The 15,680-nt window shown below is 35.4% G+C and overlaps 3 long non-coding RNA genes across 3 annotated transcripts; all 3 read left to right on the top strand.

Moving 5' to 3' along the window:
• The first annotated feature begins 2,252 nt into the window (after window positions 1–2,252).
• LOC145218766 (uncharacterized) lies at window positions 2,253–3,645 on the top strand. The gene is made up of 2 exons (XR_013857728.1): window positions 2,253–2,756; window positions 2,913–3,645. It is a non-coding gene; the product is annotated as an uncharacterized LOC145218766 (long non-coding RNA).
• Window positions 3,646–6,009: 2,364 nt separating this feature from the next.
• LOC145220062 (uncharacterized) lies at window positions 6,010–7,366 on the top strand. Its single transcript, XR_013857978.1, has 2 exons — window positions 6,010–6,477; window positions 6,634–7,366. It is a non-coding gene; the product is annotated as an uncharacterized LOC145220062 (long non-coding RNA).
• Window positions 7,367–8,775: 1,409 nt separating this feature from the next.
• Window positions 8,776–11,087, top strand: LOC145220046 (uncharacterized). The gene is made up of 2 exons (XR_013857967.1): window positions 8,776–10,198; window positions 10,355–11,087. It is a non-coding gene; the product is annotated as an uncharacterized LOC145220046 (long non-coding RNA).
• The last annotated feature ends 4,593 nt before the right edge of the window (window positions 11,088–15,680 follow it).

Here is a 15,680-nt window from a genome sequence, read left to right on the forward strand (position 1 = left end):
ATATAATTGTAGTCCTGGGATCGTTGGCGCATTTTCTCCATCTATCTTCATCCTCTGCCAGTCCCATGCATTTCACCCCTGAACATTGCCAAAGCCAGTTCGTTCTGGGTCTCCTGTGTCTTCTCATGACCTTTAACAGTGCTGTGCATGATTCCATGTTACATGGCCGAACCCTTGAAACTTTCGTCTTCATGTCACATCTTCATTGAGACTGCTTCCAGTTGTTCCCCTTCCATTGTAATTTCTATGTCGCTCTCTTTATCACTTTGCCTTGACCTTACCATGATCTTGCTTTTGTCACTTCTTATCTCCATTCCATACCTTCTCATTGTACTGTCCAATGTCAGTAAGTTGCTTACCACTCTGCAATGAATTTGTCCCGCCATCACTGACACTGTTTCCTCAAAATCTGCCATTGGTTCCCTCATTATGTGCTCTAATAATATGTTGAACAAGATAAGCGACAGCATACACTCTTGACATACTGCAACCAAAGTGCACTTCTGTGGGTTGTCACTGCATTTCTGGCCGTATTATAAAGTGCTTTGATCAGAAAGATCCGGTGGAGACTGATACCATGTTTCACCTTCCTACTCTACAGAGCTTTTCTCCAAACTCTGCAGGAAGTTCTTGATGTTGGTCTAAATTTTTCACCTAGTATTCGAACTGTTAGGTTTTGCTTGGTCGTCCACAGAAACTGGCTTGTTCTTCAGAAAGAAGTTTCTATCGTATTTATTCATGATCTCTTGTGTTTTCCAGGGTGCTTTCTGGTTCTATAGCTATTTCCAAAGTTTCCATTGTGGTCGCATTCACGATTTTAGAGAACTCAGATGTTAGTTCTGGCAACAATGCTTAAAATCTGCCTTTCATCTTTATTTTAAACCCCTCTCTGCAGCTTGGCTCTTTCCGACGACAAAGCAAAAACACTGTTTTTTTCGAAAATTATAAATCAGTGACAAGGCGTCATTTAATCATTGACAGGACGCCAGTGAATCAGTGACAGGGTGTCAAAATCAATGACAGGGCGTCAGTGAATCTGTGACAGGGTGTCAGTAAATCTGTGACAGGGCGTCATCGAATCAGTGACAGGGTGTCAATAAATCTGTGACAGGGTGTCAGTAAATCTGTGACAGGGTGTCAGTTTGTACCTGACACCCTATCATTGACAGGCGATAGGTGACAGCCTGTCACTAAATTGTCACAACCCCGTCTCAGAAAAATAGAGTGATGAAATGGAAGAAGTAAGCTTCTTTAGCATCAATATAGATCAATTTATATTAAAAACCTTCATATGCCATTTTGTTTGGCTAATACATTACATTAAATTGGATTATTTTATGTTTAGATATATTTTTGGATGTTTTGTTTTTCCATCTAAATGATTGTAGATATATTTTAAGGTCAAACTGGATTATTTCATTCAAACCAAAGTGGCAGCCCTGCTTGATTTCAATTAGTCAGCTTCTATTGCAAACCATACTAAGAAGCAACAGGACTAAATCCATGTATAATTATAAAAAATACTTCCCGAACACAAGCAAATTAGGTCTTAAAATTGTAAAATTTCGTGCAATATTTCGTGCTTATGACTTTAATAAGGCATTTGTTAAATCTTGAAAAATTGCAAGCAGCAAAGGTAAGTGTGTTTTTTTACGATTTTTGAACTTTCATTGTCTGCCAGGCAGTCTGACGAGCTCTAACAGGGCGAAAAAGTTCAATCACTTTTTTTTAGTCAATTTGTTTATTATTTAAACATGTCTAAGCTCTGTTGTGTGTCACATTGTGATATCTGAATGCCATATTTGACAATATGAATGTTACTTGCAAAAAAGAGGAGCTCATCTGAGTTTCCAAACAATAAAATACTTTTTAGATTGGACCAACACATTTAGCTGTTTGAAAACAGTGGATTCATGAAATTCCTAGCTGCCAGACACTGTTACAACTTAGTATTTGTTTTGTTTTAACCAGCTGATTTCGCCATATTCAAATGAAAATTGTTCATGTTTTTTGGTTTATTTCTTAGGAGAAAGCCACCAACATTTAAAGATTGGAAACCTATTAGCAGTAAACAATATTAAGAAAGTATTAAGCAACTACCAGCACAAAAGAAAGCGGTTCAATACTGGTTCTTAACAGACTTGGAGGAGTAAAACATTTGTTTTGTTTGGTATTTTAATTAATTTCTTAGTTATCCTTTTTTGGGATCCATCTTTGCTTATACAGTTTATCACCTTGCTTTTTGTTTCATTTTTGTAACTGACTCGACACAATGTTTAAACTGATCATATTTAGATCTGATTGATTCAACAACAAGCAACAGAAGTATCTGTAAAATAGTAAAAAATGACACAGTATTGCCATTGTATATTTTTGTTACAAAATATTGGTCAGAAAACAACCAGCCACTCTTGTGATTGTTTTCATTAATTAAAAGTTTTTGCTAATCGGTTGTTTAAAAGGTTACAAGAAACAAACAAAAATAATCCTTAAAGGTTGCTGAATTTGTCAAACACTACCTTAAAAAATCCTAACCTAATAGTTTTGTATTCTAGTTCGAGAAGAGCACTGCTTCATTACAGGAATAAAATTGGTCAAAAAAAGTTAGATGAATCCAGGAAGACCATTAAATATTTTCCATTTTTTAAGCTTTAAAAGCAATTCTAGTGATGCTGCTAATCATTCATAATATCATTTTATTTTAGACAGTCTTCTTGAGCTATGTAGCCAATGTGGAAATTGTGATTAGAAAATAGGTAAGTTTTTTTTTGTTTTAGACAGCATGACCCACTTTACACATAATTAATTTTGATATAGTGCACAAAATGGTAAAACAATGGTAAAAGCATAATTTTTTATCACGTGTACATAAAAACTGTGTGCTTATCTACATGTAAAACTTTTGTGAACAGATTGGAAGTGACAGTTGCAGACATTGGTATCACATCAAATGTGTGGGAATCAACACCTCTGAGCTTGGAATAATTCAGTCTTGGCAATGTCCTGTTTGCTTAAAATTTGTGATGTTATGGGTCCCCTTTCCTAAAGGAGGCACATTTTGATTTTACTCAATTTGTGTTTTTTTTCCCTGAAGTTTTTTCGCAGCAGATGGTGGATATGGTCATGTAGATAGCCATTTGTCTTGACAGCTCCAGTATTTAACCCACAGGCCATCAAAGTTTAAAAACATCTCTCATAATCTGACGCACCACAAATAACGAGTTTCTGTGATGTTATAGGGATAGTGTTACTTGCATTCATTTGGGCTGGTTATTTTTTGAAGTTTTAACAGCCTTAAACAATCACCAATTGGGGATTAATTTTAAAGGACTGTTGATTGTGGTTTGATATTTTATTATTTTGCACATAGCAACCCGTTACTAACCTGCTAGCCCTTAAGATGGGTGATTTTTCTATTTTGACATGTCAATTGTTGTGTTTTACCCGATGCTCTCACTCACTATTTCCCTCTTCTTTTCTTATTTATTTATAATGCATTGTCACATGAGTATTAATCGATACACTGACAGCTAGAGAATATGGTGTGCTTGCTTAGATTTTTAAGTTCTTTATCACATCTAGTCTTTATATTAGGCATTCATAAATTTGTTGTTTTTTGTTTAATAATAAAAGTTGTCTGAAGTATTTTTTCATGCTTTATGATTACTCAAGAAGTTTTTGTAACAACAATATTGCCTTAACATTTTAATTAAGTTCCTGAATATAATTGTAGTCCTGGGATCGTTGGCGCATTTTCTCCATCTATCTTCATCCTCTGCCAGTCCCATGCATTTCACCCCTGAACATTGCCAAAGCCAGTTCGTTCTGGGTCTCCTGTGTCTTCTCATGACCTTTAACAGTGCTGTGCATGATTCCATGTTACATGGCCGAACCCTTGAAACTTTCGTCTTCATGTCACATCTTCATTGAGACTGCTTCCAGTTGTTCCCCTTCCATTGTAATTTCTATGTCGCTCTCTTTATCACTTTGCCTTGACCTTACCATGATCTTGCTTTTGTCACTTCTTATCTCCATTCCATACCTTCTCATTGTACTGTCCAATGTCAGTAAGTTGCTTACCACTCTGCAATGAATTTGTCCCGCCATCACTGACACTGTTTCCTCAAAATCTGCCATTGGTTCCCTCATTATGTGCTCTAATAATATGTTGAACAAGATAAGCGACAGCATACACTCTTGACATACTGCAACCAAAGTGCACTTCTGTGGGTTGTCACTGCATTTCTGGCCGTATTATAAAGTGCTTTGATCAGAAAGATCCGGTGGAGACTGATACCATGTTTCACCTTCCTACTCTACAGAGCTTTTCTCCAAACTCTGCAGGAAGTTCTTGATGTTGGTCTAAATTTTTCACCTAGTATTCGAACTGTTAGGTTTTGCTTGGTCGTCCACAGAAACTGGCTTGTTCTTCAGAAAGAAGTTTCTATCGTATTTATTCATGATCTCTTGTGTTTTCCAGGGTGCTTTCTGGTTCTATAGCTATTTCCAAAGTTTCCATTGTGGTCGCATTCACGATTTTAGAGAACTCAGATGTTAGTTCTGGCAACAATGCTTAAAATCTGCCTTTCATCTTTATTTTAAACCCCTCTCTGCAGCTTGGCTCTTTCAGACGACAAAGCAAAAACACTGTTTTTTTCGAAAATTATAAATCAGTGACAAGGCGTCATTTAATCATTGACAGGACGCCAGTGAATCAGTGACAGGGTGTCAAAATCAATGACAGGGCGTCAGTGAATCTGTGACAGGGTGTCAGTAAATCTGTGACAGGGCGTCATCGAATCAGTGACAGGGTGTCAATAAATCTGTGACAGGGTGTCAGTAAATCTGTGACAGGGTGTCAGTTTGTACCTGACACCCTATCATTGACAGGCGATAGGTGACAGCCTGTCACTAAATTGTCACAACCCCGTCTCAGAAAAGTAGAGTGATGAAATGGAAGAAGTAAGCTTCTTTAGCATCAATATAGATCAAATTATATTAAAAACCTTCATATGCCATTTTGTTTGGCTAATACATTACATTAAATTGGATTATTTTATGTTTAGATATATTTTTGGATGTTTTGTTTTTCCATCTAAATGATTGTAGATATATTTTAAGGTCAAACTGGATTATTTCATTCAAACCAAAGTGGCAGCCCTGCTTGATTTCAATTAGTCAGCTTCTATTGCAAACCATACTAAGAAGCAACAGGACTAAATCCATGTATAATTATAAAAAATACTTCCCGAACACAAGCAAATTAGGTCTTAAAATTGTAAAATTTCGTGCAATATTTCGTGCTTATGACTTTAATAAGGCATTTGTTAAATCTTGAAAAATTGCAAGCAGCAAAGGTAAGTGTGTTTTTTTACGATTTTTGAACTTTCATTGTCTGCCAGGCAGTCTGACGAGCTCTAACAGGGCGAAAAAGTTCAATCACTTTTTTTTAGTCAATTTGTTTATTATTTAAACATGTCTAAGCTCTGTTGTGTGTCACATTGTGATATCTGAATGCCATATTTGACAATATGAATGTTACTTGCAAAAAAGAGGAGCTCATCTGAGTTTCCAAACAATAAAATACTTTTTAGATTGGACCAACACATTTAGCTGTTTGAAAACAGTGGATTCATGAAATTCCTAGCTGCCAGACACTGTTACAACTTAGTATTTGTTTTGTTTTAACCAGCTGATTTCGCCATATTCAAATGAAAATTGTTCATGTTTTTTGGTTTATTTCTTAGGAGAAAGCCACCAACATTTAAAGATTGGAAACCTATTAGCAGTAAACAATATTAAGAAAGTATTAAGCAACTACCAGCACAAAAGAAAGCGGTTCAATACTGGTTCTTAACAGACTTGGAGGAGTAAAACATTTGTTTTGTTTGGTATTTTAATTAATTTCTTAGTTATCCTTTTTTGGGATCCATCTTTGCTTATACAGTTTAACACCTTGCTTTTTATTTCATTTTTGTAACTGACTCGACACAATGTTTCAACTGATCATATTTAGATCTGATTGATTCAACAACAAGCAACAGAAGTATCTGTAAAATAGTAAAAAATGACACAGTATTGCCATTGTATATTTTTGTTACAAAATATTGGTCAGAAAACAACCAGCCACTCTTGTGATTGTTTTCATTAATTAAAAGTTTTTGCTAATCGGTTGTTTAAAAGGTTACAAGAAACAAACAAAAATAATCCTTAAAGGTTGCTGAATTTGTCAAACACTACCTTAAAAAATCCTAACCTAATAGTTTTGTATTCTAGTTCGAGAAGAGCACTGCTTCATTACAGGAATAAAATTGGTCAAAAAAAGTTAGATGAATCCAGGAAGACCATTAAATATTTTCCATTTTTTAAGCTTTAAAAGCAATTCTAGTGATGCTGCTAATCATTCATAATATCATTTTATTTTAGACAGTCTTCTTGAGCTATGTAGCCAATGTGGAAATTGTGATTAGAAAATAGGTAAGTTTTTTTTTGTTTTAGACAGCATGACCCACTTTACACATAATTAATTTTGATATAGTGCACAAAATGGTAAAACAATGGTAAAAGCATAATTTTTTATCACGTGTACATAAAAACTGTGTGCTTATCTACATGTAAAACTTTTGTGAACAGATTGGAAGTGACAGTTGCAGACATTGGTATCACATCAAATGTGTGGGAATCAACACCTCTGAGCTTGGAATAATTCAGTCTTGGCAATGTCCTGTTTGCTTAAAATTTGTGATGTTATGGGTCCCCTTTCCTAAAGGAGGCACATTTTGATTTTACTCAATTTGTGTTTTTTTTCCCTGAAGTTTTTTCGCAGCAGATGGTGGATATGGTCATGTAGATAGCCATTTGTCTTGACAGCTCCAGTATTTAACCCACAGGCCATCAAAGTTTAAAAACATCTCTCATAATCTGACGCACCACAAATAACGAGTTTCTGTGATGTTATAGGGATAGTGTTACTTGCATTCATTTGGGCTGGTTATTTTTTGAAGTTTTAACAGCCTTAAACAATCACCAATTGGGGATTAATTTTAAAGGACTGTTGATTGTGGTTTGATATTTTATTATTTTGCACATAGCAACCCGTTACTAACCTGCTAGCCCTTAAGATGGGTGATTTTTCTATTTTGACATGTCAATTGTTGTGTTTTACCCGATGCTCTCACTCACTATTTCCCTCTTCTTTTCTTATTTATTTATAATGCATTGTCACATGAGTATTAATCGATACACTGACAGCTAGAGAATATGGTGTGCTTGCTTAGATTTTTAAGTTCTTTATCACATCTAGTCTTTATATTAGGCATTCATAAATTTGTTGTTTTTTGTTTAATAATAAAAGTTGTCTGAAGTATTTTTTCATGCTTTATGATTACTCAAGAAGTTTTTGTAACAACAATATTGCCTTAACATTTTAATTAAGTTCCTGAATATAATTGTAGTCCTGGGATCGTTGGCGCATTTTCTCCATCTATCTTCATCCTCTGCCAGTCCCATGCATTTCACCCCTGAACATTGCCAAAGCCAGTTCGTTCTGGGTCTCCTGTGTCTTCTCATGACCTTTAACAGTGCTGTGCATGATTCCATGTTACATGGCCGAACCCTTGAAACTTTCGTCTTCATGTCACATCTTCATTGAGACTGCTTCCAGTTGTTCCCCTTCCATTGTAATTTCTATGTCGCTCTCTTTATCACTTTGCCTTGACCTTACCATGATCTTGCTTTTGTCACTTCTTATCTCCATTCCATACCTTCTCATTGTACTGTCCAATGTCAGTAAGTTGCTTACCACTCTGCAATGAATTTGTCCCGCCATCACTGACACTGTTTCCTCAAAATCTGCCATTGGTTCCCTCATTATGTGCTCTAATAATATGTTGAACAAGATAAGCGACAGCATACACTCTTGACATACTGCAACCAAAGTGCACTTCTGTGGGTTGTCACTGCATTTCTGGCCGTATTATAAAGTGCTTTGATCAGAAAGATCCGGTGGAGACTGATACCATGTTTCACCTTCCTACTCTACAGAGCTTTTCTCCAAACTCTGCAGGAAGTTCTTGATGTTGGTCTAAATTTTTCACCTAGTATTCGAACTGTTAGGTTTTGCTTGGTCGTCCACAGAAACTGGCTTGTTCTTCAGAAAGAAGTTTCTATCGTATTTATTCATGATCTCTTGTGTTTTCCAGGGTGCTTTCTGGTTCTATAGCTATTTCCAAAGTTTCCATTGTGGTCGCATTCACGATTTTAGAGAACTCAGATGTTAGTTCTGGCAACAATGCTTAAAATCTGCCTTTCATCTTTATTTTAAACCCCTCTCTGCAGCTTGGCTCTTTCAGACGACAAAGCAAAAACACTGTTTTTTTCGAAAATTATAAATCAGTGACAAGGCGTCATTTAATCATTGACAGGACGCCAGTGAATCAGTGACAGGGTGTCAAAATCAATGACAGGGCGTCAGTGAATCTGTGACAGGGTGTCAGTAAATCTGTGACAGGGCGTCATCGAATCAGTGACAGGGTGTCAATAAATCTGTGACAGGGTGTCAGTAAATCTGTGACAGGGTGTCAGTTTGTACCTGACACCCTATCATTGACAGGCGATAGGTGACAGCCTGTCACTAAATTGTCACAACCCCGTCTCAGAAAAGTAGAGTGATGAAATGGAAGAAGTAAGCTTCTTTAGCATCAATATAGATCAATTTATATTAAAAACCTTCATATGCCATTTTGTTTGGTTAATACATTACATTAAATTGGATTATTTTATGTTTAGATATATTTTTGGATGTTTTGTTTTTCCATCTAAATGATTGTAGATATATTTTAAGGTCAAACTGGATTATTTCATTCAAACCAAAGTGGCAGCCCTGCTTGATTTCAATTAGTCAGCTTCTATTGCAAACCATACTAAGAAGCAACAGGACTAAATCCATGTATAATTATAAAAAATACTTCCCGAACACAAGCAAATTAGGTCTTAAAATTGTAAAATTTCGTGCAATATTTCGTGCTTATGACTTTAATAAGGCATTTGTTAAATCTTGAAAAATTGCAAGCAGCAAAGGTAAGTGTGTTTTTTTACGATTTTTGAACTTTCATTGTCTGCCAGGCAGTCTGACGAGCTCTAACAGGGCGAAAAAGTTCAATCACTTTTTTTTAGTCAATTTGTTTATTATTTAAACATGTCTAAGCTCTGTTGTGTGTCACATTGTGATATCTGAATGCCATATTTGACAATATGAATGTTACTTGCAAAAAAGAGGAGCTCATCTGAGTTTCCAAACAATAAAATACTTTTTAGATTGGACCAACACATTTAGCTGTTTGAAAACAGTGGATTCATGAAATTCCTAGCTGCCAGACACTGTTACAACTTAGTATTTGTTTTGTTTTAACCAGCTGATTTCGCCATATTCAAATGAAAATTGTTCATGTTTTTTGGTTTATTTCTTAGGAGAAAGCCACCAACATTTAAAGATTGGAAACCTATTAGCAGTAAACAATATTAAGAAAGTATTAAGCAACTACCAGCACAAAAGAAAGCGGTTCAATACTGGTTCTTAACAGACTTGGAGGAGTAAAACATTTGTTTTGTTTGGTATTTTAATTAATTTCTTAGTTATCCTTTTTTGGGATCCATCTTTGCTTATACAGTTTATCACCTTGCTTTTTATTTCATTTTTGTAACTGACTCGACACAATGTTTAAACTGATCATATTTAGATCTGATTGATTCAACAACAAGCAACAGAAGTATCTGTAAAATAGTAAAAAATGACACAGTATTGCCATTGTATATTTTTGTTACAAAATATTGGTCAGAAAACAACCAGCCACTCTTGTGATTGTTTTCATTAATTAAAAGTTTTTGCTAATCGGTTGTTTAAAAGGTTACAAGAAACAAACAAAAATAATCCTTAAAGGTTGCTGAATTTGTCAAACACTACCTTAAAAAATCCTAACCTAATAGTTTTGTATTCTAGTTCGAGAAGAGCACTGCTTCATTACAGGAATAAAATTGGTCAAAAAAAGTTAGATGAATCCAGGAAGACCATTAAATATTTTCCATTTTTTAAGCTTTAAAAGCAATTCTAGTGATGCTGCTAATCATTCATAATATCATTTTATTTTAGACAGTCTTCTTGAGCTATGTAGCCAATGTGGAAATTGTGATTAGAAAATAGGTAAGTTTTTTTTTGTTTTAGACAGCATGACCCACTTTACACATAATTAATTTTGATATAGTGCACAAAATGGTAAAACAATGGTAAAAGCATAATTTTTTATCACGTGTACATAAAAACTGTGTGCTTATCTACATGTAAAACTTTTGTGAACAGATTGGAAGTGACAGTTGCAGACATTGGTATCACATCAAATGTGTGGGAATCAACACCTCTGAGCTTGGAATAATTCAGTCTTGGCAATGTCCTGTTTGCTTAAAATTTGTGATGTTATGGGTCCCCTTTCCTAAAGGAGGCACATTTTGATTTTACTCAATTTGTGTTTTTTTTCCCTGAAGTTTTTTCGCAGCAGATGGTGGATATGGTCATGTAGATAGCCATTTGTCTTGACAGCTCCAGTATTTAACCCACAGGCCATCAAAGTTTAAAAACATCTCTCATAATCTGACGCACCACAAATAACGAGTTTCTGTGATGTTATAGGGATAGTGTTACTTGCATTCATTTGGGCTGGTTATTTTTTGAAGTTTTAACAGCCTTAAACAATCACCAATTGGGGATTAATTTTAAAGGACTGTTGATTGTGGTTTGATATTTTATTATTTTGCACATAGCAACCCGTTACTAACCTGCTAGCCCTTAAGATGGGTGATTTTTCTATTTTGACATGTCAATTGTTGTGTTTTACCCGATGCTCTCACTCACTATTTCCCTCTTCTTTTCTTATTTATTTATAATGCATTGTCACATGAGTATTAATCGATACACTGACAGCTAGAGAATATGGTGTGCTTGCTTAGATTTTTAAGTTCTTTATCACATCTAGTCTTTATATTAGGCATTCATAAATTTGTTGTTTTTTGTTTAATAATAAAAGTTGTCTGAAGTATTTTTTCATGCTTTATGATTACTCAAGAAGTTTTTGTAACAACAATATTGCCTTAACATTTTAATTAAGTTCCTGAATATAATTGTAGTCCTGGGATCGTTGGCGCATTTTCTCCATCTATCTTCATCCTCTGCCAGTCCCATGCATTTCACCCCTGAACATTGCCAAAGCCAGTTCGTTCTGGGTCTCCTGTGTCTTCTCATGACCTTTAACAGTGCTGTGCATGATTCCATGTTACATGGCCGAACCCTTGAAACTTTCGTCTTCATGTCACATCTTCATTGAGACTGCTTCCAGTTGTTCCCCTTCCATTGTAATTTCTATGTCGCTCTCTTTATCACTTTGCCTTGACCTTACCATGATCTTGCTTTTGTCACTTCTTATCTCCATTCCATACCTTCTCATTGTACTGTCCAATGTCAGTAAGTTGCTTACCACTCTGCAATGAATTTGTCCCGCCATCACTGACACTGTTTCCTCAAAATCTGCCATTGGTTCCCTCATTATGTGCTCTAATAATATGTTGAACAAGATAAGCGACAGCATACACTCTTGACATACTGCAACCAAAGTGCACTTCTGTGGGTTGTCACTGCATTTCTGGCCGTATTATAAAGTGCTTTGATCAGAAAGATCCGGTGGAGACTGATACCATGTTTCACCTTCCTACTCTACAGAGCTTTTCTCCAAACTCTGCAGGAAGTTCTTGATGTTGGTCTAAATTTTTCACCTAGTATTCGAACTGTTAGGTTTTGCTTGGTCGTCCACAGAAACTGGCTTGTTCTTCAGAAAGAAGTTTCTATCGTATTTATTCATGATCTCTTGTGTTTTCCAGGGTGCTTTCTGGTTCTATAGCTATTTCCAAAGTTTCCATTGTGGTCGCATTCACGATTTTAGAGAACTCAGATGTTAGTTCTGGCAACAATGCTTAAAATCTGCCTTTCATCTTTATTTTAAACCCCTCTCTGCAGCTTGGCTCTTTCAGACGACAAAGCAAAAACACTGTTTTTTTCGAAAATTATAAATCAGTGACAAGGCGTCATTTAATCATTGACAGGACGCCAGTGAATCAGTGACAGGGTGTCAAAATCAATGACAGGGCGTCAGTGAATCTGTGACAGGGTGTCAGTAAATCTGTGACAGGGCGTCATCGAATCAGTGACAGGGTGTCAATAAATCTGTGACAGGGTGTCAGTAAATCTGTGACAGGGTGTCAGTTTGTACCTGACACCCTATCATTGACAGGCGATAGGTGACAGCCTGTCACTAAATTGTCACAACCCCGTCTCAGAAAAGTAGAGTGATGAAATGGAAGAAGTAAGCTTCTTTAGCATCAATATAGATCAATTTATATTAAAAACCTTCATATGCCATTTTGTTTGGTTAATACATTACATTAAATTGGATTATTTTATGTTTAGATATATTTTTGGATGTTTTGTTTTTCCATCTAAATGATTGTAGATATATTTTAAGGTCAAACTGGATTATTTCATTCAAACCAAAGTGGCAGCCCTGCTTGATTTCAATTAGTCAGCTTCTATTGCAAACCATACTAAGAAGCAACAGGACTAAATCCATGTATAATTATAAAAAATACTTCCCGAACACAAGCAAATTAGGTCTTAAAATTGTAAAATTTCGTGCAATATTTCGTGCTTATGACTTTAATAAGGCATTTGTTAAATCTTGAAAAATTGCAAGCAGCAAAGGTAAGTGTGTTTTTTTACGATTTTTGAACTTTCATTGTCTGCCAGGCAGTCTGACGAGCTCTAACAGGGCGAAAAAGTTCAATCACTTTTTTTTAGTCAATTTGTTTATTATTTAAACATGTCTAAGCTCTGTTGTGTGTCACATTGTGATATCTGAATGCCATATTTGACAATATGAATGTTACTTGCAAAAAAGAGGAGCTCATCTGAGTTTCCAAACAATAAAATACTTTTTAGATTGGACCAACACATTTAGCTGTTTGAAAACAGTGGATTCATGAAATTCCTAGCTGCCAGACACTGTTACAACTTAGTATTTGTTTTGTTTTAACCAGCTGATTTCGCCATATTCAAATGAAAATTGTTCATGTTTTTTGGTTTATTTCTTAGGAGAAAGCCACCAACATTTAAAGATTGGAAACCTATTAGCAGTAAACAATATTAAGAAAGTATTAAGCAACTACCAGCACAAAAGAAAGCGGTTCAATACTGGTTCTTAACAGACTTGGAGGAGTAAAACATTTGTTTTGTTTGGTATTTTAATTAATTTCTTAGTTATCCTTTTTTGGGATCCATCTTTGCTTATACAGTTTATCACCTTGCTTTTTATTTCATTTTTGTAACTGACTCGACACAATGTTTAAACTGATCATATTTAGATCTGATTGATTCAACAACAAGCAACAGAAGTATCTGTAAAATAGTAAAAAATGACACAGTATTGCCATTGTATATTTTTGTTACAAAATATTGGTCAGAAAACAACCAGCCACTCTTGTGATTGTTTTCATTAATTAAAAGTTTTTGCTAATCGGTTGTTTAAAAGGTTACAAGAAACAAACAAAAATAATCCTTAAAGGTTGCTGAATTTGTCAAACACTACCTTAAAAAATCCTAACCTAATAGTTTTGTATTCTAGTTCGAGAAGAGCACTGCTTCATTACAGGAATAAAATTGGTCAAAAAAAGTTAGATGAATCCAGGAAGACCATTAAATATTTTCCATTTTTTAAGCTTTAAAAGCAATTCTAGTGATGCTGCTAATCATTCATAATATCATTTTATTTTAGACAGTCTTCTTGAGCTATGTAGCCAATGTGGAAATTGTGATTAGAAAATAGGTAAGTTTTTTTTTGTTTTAGACAGCATGACCCACTTTACACATAATTAATTTTGATATAGTGCACAAAATGGTAAAACAATGGTAAAAGCATAATTTTTTATCACGTGTACATAAAAACTGTGTGCTTATCTACATGTAAAACTTTTGTGAACAGATTGGAAGTGACAGTTGCAGACATTGGTATCACATCAAATGTGTGGGAATCAACACCTCTGAGCTTGGAATAATTCAGTCTTGGCAATGTCCTGTTTGCTTAAAATTTGTGATGTTATGGGTCCCCTTTCCTAAAGGAGGCACATTTTGATTTTACTCAATTTGTGTTTTTTTTCCCTGAAGTTTTTTCGCAGCAGATGGTGGATATGGTCATGTAGATAGCCATTTGTCTTGACAGCTCCAGTATTTAACCCACAGGCCATCAAAGTTTAAAAACATCTCTCATAATCTGACGCACCACAAATAACGAGTTTCTGTGATGTTATAGGGATAGTGTTACTTGCATTCATTTGGGCTGGTTATTTTTTGAAGTTTTAACAGCCTTAAACAATCACCAATTGGGGATTAATTTTAAAGGACTGTTGATTGTGGTTTGATATTTTATTATTTTGCACATAGCAACCCGTTACTAACCTGCTAGCCCTTAAGATGGGTGATTTTTCTATTTTGACATGTCAATTGTTGTGTTTTACCCGATGCTCTCACTCACTATTTCCCTCTTCTTTTCTTATTTATTTATAATGCATTGTCACATGAGTATTAATCGATACACTGACAGCTAGAGAATATGGTGTGCTTGCTTAGATTTTTAAGTTCTTTATCACATCTAGTCTTTGTATTAGGCATTCATAAATTTGTTGTTTTTTGTTTAATAATAAAAGTTGTCTGAAGTATTTTTTCATGCTTTATGATTACTCAAGAAGTTTTTGTAACAACAATATTGCCTTAACATTTTAATTAAGTTCCTGAATATAATTGTAGTCCTGGGATCGTTGGCGCATTTTCTCCATCTATCTTCATCCTCTGCCAGTCCCATGCATTTCACCCCTGAACATTGCCAAAGCCAGTTCGTTCTGGGTCTCCTGTGTCTTCTCATGACCTTTAACAGTGCTGTGCATGATTCCATGTTACATGGCCGAACCCTTGAAACTTTCGTCTTCATGTCACATCTTCATTGAGACTGCTTCCAGTTGTTCCCCTTCCATTGTAATTTCTATGTCGCTCTCTTTATCATTTTGCCTTGACCTTACCATGATCTTGCTTTTGTCACTTCTTATCTCCATTCCATACCTTCTCATTGTACTGTCCAATGTCAGTAAGTTGCTTACCACTCTGCAATGAATTTGTCCAGCCATCACTGACACTGTTTCCTCAAAATCTGCCATTGGTTCCCTCATTATGTGCTCTAATAATATGTTGAACAAGATAAGCGACAGCATACACTCTTGACATACTGCAACCAAAGTGCACTTCTGTGGGTTGTCACTGCATTTCTGGCCGTATTATAAAGTGCTTTGATCAGAAAGATCCGGTGGTGACTGATACCATGTTTCACCTTCCTACTCTACAGAGCTTTTCTCCAAACTCTGCAGGAAGTTCTTGATGTTGGTCTAAATTTTTCACCTAGTATTCGAACTGTTAGGTTTTGCTTGGTCGTCCACAGAAACTGGCTTGTTCTTCAGAAAGAAGTTTCTATCGTATTTATTCATGATCTCTTGTGTTTTCCAGGGTGCTTTCTGGATCTATAGCTATTTCCAAAGTTTCC

This window comes from Phallusia mammillata, chromosome 3, assembly GCF_965637545.1.
Source record: "Phallusia mammillata chromosome 3, kaPhaMamm4.hap1.1, whole genome shotgun sequence".
Classification (NCBI taxonomy): domain Eukaryota; kingdom Metazoa; phylum Chordata; class Ascidiacea; order Phlebobranchia; family Ascidiidae; genus Phallusia; species Phallusia mammillata.